Source organism: Piliocolobus tephrosceles, chromosome 6, assembly GCF_002776525.5.
Source record: "Piliocolobus tephrosceles isolate RC106 chromosome 6, ASM277652v3, whole genome shotgun sequence".
Taxonomy (NCBI): domain Eukaryota; kingdom Metazoa; phylum Chordata; class Mammalia; order Primates; family Cercopithecidae; genus Piliocolobus; species Piliocolobus tephrosceles.
Window position 1 is genome coordinate 142791329 of NC_045439.1, and position 4222 is coordinate 142795550.

At 47.1% G+C, this 4222-nt stretch overlaps 1 long non-coding RNA gene across 1 annotated transcript in view; it reads left to right on the forward strand.

Moving 5' to 3' along the window:
- The first annotated feature begins 2334 nt into the window (after positions 1–2334).
- Positions 2335–4222, forward strand: part of LOC111548414 — a 9114-nt gene continuing 7226 nt past the window's right edge. The window contains exons 1-2 of the long non-coding RNA XR_002733397.1: positions 2335–2632; positions 3739–3937. This is a non-coding gene — a long non-coding RNA (uncharacterized LOC111548414). The remainder of the gene's footprint in view (positions 2633–3738; positions 3938–4222) is intronic.

The window sequence follows — 4222 nt, forward strand, 5'->3', positions numbered from 1 at the left end:
CTCTCACAGGCCACACACTTGAAACCAAGTGTGTGTCTCCACTTGTATGGTAAAATGTTGGTGCTGATGAAGGCTCTGATGGTAGGTTTTCTAGGGAAGGCTGGTGGGTTTCCTCATTGGGAGCAAGGCATCCTCTGCAGTCACATATTGGCAATGACAGCTCTTTCTCACTAGGGTCTGTCCTGCCCACATCACAGAAATAACCATATAAGTCTCTATTATTTAATGAGGGCTTATCATGGGTGAGGTGCTGCACTGAGGGGCCATCCCTCCAGGGGTATTATTTTCATTTCACAAGCATAAGTGTTGTTGAAGTTTAGAGAAGTTAGGTAACTTGCCTAATACACTGTGAGTGGCAGAGTTGGGATTCTACCCCAGGCACTGAGCTCTGAAGCCTGAGCTCTTGATGACTTTGCCTATATCCTTCCATAAATGTAATCTTTAAGCTGTGGCTGTTCCCTGTTAAGCCCCTGTTTAAAAGTCCATCAAAATAGATGGCTCCTTCTCTGAGTCATAGCCTTCTCCGATTCTTCTTATCATCATGAGACCAGATACCGAGAGGCAGAGATGGCCAAAAGGTTTTAAGTTCCCTCTGTTCTCTTGTAAAATGCAGTGCCCAGTAATATCCTGGTGTTACCCACACTGCTATGGCCTCTAGTTGAAGATAGGAGTGCTGTGGGTTTTTTCTTGGCAAGAAATTGTGGACCAGAGGTGACATTCAATCACAGTCCTCTGGTCTCATTTGGGACACAGAGGGCAAGTCTTCTTTTAACCCTATTATTTTACAAAAATATTAAAAGGCAAGCAACTAGGCATGGTGGCTTATGCTATAATCCCATCGTTTATGGGAGGCCGAGGTGGGGGGATCACTTGTGGCCAGGAATTCGAGATCAGCCTGGACAACACGGTGAGACTCTGTCTCTACAATAGTAATAATAATAATAATAATTAGTTGAGTGTGGTAGGGCACACCTGCAGTCTCAGCTACTTGAGAGACTGAGGCAGGAGGATTGCTTAAACCCAGGAGCTTGAAGCTGCAGTGAGTTATGATCATGCCACTGCACTCCAGCCTGGGTGACAGAGCAAGATTCCATCAGACTGGGGACCCTCTCTCAAAATAACAGCAAGTAAGCAATCATGGTTTTTTGACTTTTCAAGGAATTTGCAAACAACATATGTTCCCTTCACCCATCTAGCTTTTGGGGAAGGACACCCAAATTCCAACAGTCACCTACCTAGAAAAATAGATAACCACAGCCATGGTCCATTCCATTGCAACCTGGTGATGTCAGAAGGCTCAGGCTCAGGAGGGGCACCCCCCAGGACCTCTCAGCAAGTATCCTGATTCCTTAAATTGGTTCAGTGTTTTCTGTCTGCAGAGTGTACTCCCACCTTGGAGTGGGCTTGTCTGGCTTGACCCTGAATATACCTAGCAGGGACTGCACCCCTCAGTTCATAGATACAGAGGTTGAAGGTCAGGGAGGTAAAGACAGAAGGGGCAGCCTGTCAGAACCAGCAGCCGTAGCCCAGATTTCTTGGCTCTGATTCCAGGATTCTTTCCACTCCACCGGCTCTCATGTATGGACAACTCAGGGGTCAGAGTAAGCACCTTTATTTCTGAATTTTCTTATTCTCTCCTGTAGCCTTATGACCAGTGATCAGAAGATTTATCTCTTCCTAGCTTGGGACTTGCACCCAGCAAGTTTCCATGCAAGGCAGCTGCCTTTAAGAAGAACAGAAGAGTCCCAGTTGGGCTTATGGGGAATGAAATCAGTCGCAAGCCCCGATCTCTCTGAAAAGTTGTTATTAAATTCTGTGCCTGGCCCTGACCTGGATTTAAAGATTTGCAAAAAGACAAATTCCAAACAGATGCCCATTAGGGCCCTGACAGCCGCAGCTTAAAGATAACATTTACATTCTGCCGGGGTTTGTATCTCTCTGTTCCCTACTCGGCCCCTCTCTTTCCTCCGGTGGGATCAATACCTCGGTTGAGGTTACGTGGAGGTGGCCACATTCTTTTAAGCTGTTTGCTCAGTGCTTGGTTTGCTCTGCTAACACGCTGGGCACTTCTTCCAACAGCCCTGTTTGCCCAGCATTAGGGCTGTTTGCCGAAACACCTAGCCCAATCCGAGGGGGCTCAGCTTTCTAAACAGTTGGTCCCCGAATCTGTCAATCAATAACACCAATTGGGTTCCTGTTACGAACAGCAAGTGTGGCCAAGTCCAATATTTGTGCAAACACTGCCCCCTCCCCCTGCACCTGACTGTCCCCCAGCTTGCCTAAAAGGACGATCACCAGACGCACAGGCTGCTGGGAAGATACAATGTTGGCAAACAGGGAGCTGGTTCCAGGAAAGAAGGGCACATGAGCAAACATGATGGCCCCTTTATGAGAGGTAATTTACTGAAATGCACAGCGATTACCTGCTCATCCAGCCCTGGTGTAATTAAAAATGGCAGGCTAGGGGCTCTGTTTCCCTTGGCGCTGGCAGAGAAGCCTGGGTTTCGACTTGTGAAGCTTGAGGTTGGATGTGGGAATTGGCTTGCAGTCATAGGCGATGAGAGGAACATTAGGATATTATCAAGCCCGTGAACCCAACTCCCAAGAAGGACACAGCAGAGCGAGAGAAAAGGTACCTTCGAAAGAGGCTGGTGTTCAGTGGGTACGGCTTTTCTTTTGGGGTGAGAAAAAAATGTTTTAGAACTTGTGAGAGGTGTTGGTTGTACAACATCGTGAATGGATTAAATGCCATTCTCTTTAAAATTGTTCTCTTTAAAATGGTTAATTTTATGTTGTGTGAATTTCATCAAAAAAAATAAAAAATAAAAAGGGTGAATCCCAATGAACCCAGGTCGTTTACATTTCAGAAGCTCTAATGCCTAACTCAGGGTTTGGCTCAGAGTAAATGCTTAATAAATGTTTATTGAAAGAACAACCTAACATTTGCACAGTCAACAAAGCTCTTTGTTATACATTAGCTCATTTCATTTTTAAAGAACCCTCTGAGGTGGGCAGGGGTAAGCATTCTCGTGTTATAAAGGGGAAGCTAAGGCTTTGAGAAGAGTGTGGTTTGCACAATGTCACGTAGCTAGTGACAGCAGTGCCAGAATTCAAACCCAAAAGTCTTTGACTCCAAAGTCTGTGCTTGTAAAGCAATACTATTTTGTCTACCTCATGGCTTTCAGGATGGGAAACAAAGCAATAGGGTTTTAAAATATGTTCTCCCCCCTTCTTCTTTTTTTAGGGTATTTATTACTAAAAGTGTTTTAGAACTGGACCATTGAGTAAAGTTACTCCATCTCCTACCATTCCTAGCACAGTGCTTGATAAATATTTGCTGGCTCATTCAGCTGCAGCTGCAGAGACCTACCTGTGGTTGCTGTGGCGACTGTCCGGGCCAAAGCTCAGGCAGCTGGAAGTATCAGTGAAACCAGAAGAGTTCAGCTGTTCAGGGTCTGTGAGGAGGAGTCAAGGTCTGGGGTTTGTGTCCTCTGCATAGCAATGGCACTGCAATGGACGAGCCTGGTGCAGGGCTGGGCTGTCTCGCTACTGTCACCTGCCTGTTGAGGGATGATGGTGGTTGTTGAGAGGCTGGATCAGACCCCAGAGGTGGCATGGATGTGACATATTTGTTGGACTTACACAGTCTTGTATTTTATTTCCATCTCTGTTCCCTCCTTCCATGAGATCTTGGGTGGTGCTTCATCAACCCTGAGTAATCGTTTCTTCCTCTGCAAGATGGAATAAAAAGGCTTACCTCACTGGGCTCATGTGGGTGAGGAGAACTGAAGAGTCTGAGAGCACCAGCATGGTGCTTGGCACAAGCCAGAGGCTACAGAAAACACTGCCCTCCCACACTCCACCTTGGAGAGACTCAGAAGAGAACAAGCTTCGTTTGAAAAAAAGGAAAACAGCTCAGGCAATGGGGTGGCTTAGAGTGAGTACCTTTAATAGGCTTGATCGCTGGGCGCGGTGGCTCAAGCCTGTAATCCCAGCACTTTGGGAGGCCAAGACGGGCGGATCACGAGGTCAGGAGATCGAGACCATCCTGGCTAACACGGTGAAACCCCGTCTCTACTAAAAAATACAAAAAACTAGCCGGGTGAGGTGGCGGGCGCCTGTAGTCCCAGCTACTCGGGAAGCTGAGGCAGGAGAACGGCGTGAATCTGGGAGGCGGAGCTTGCAGTGAGCTGAGATCCAGCCACTGCACTCCAGCCTGGGC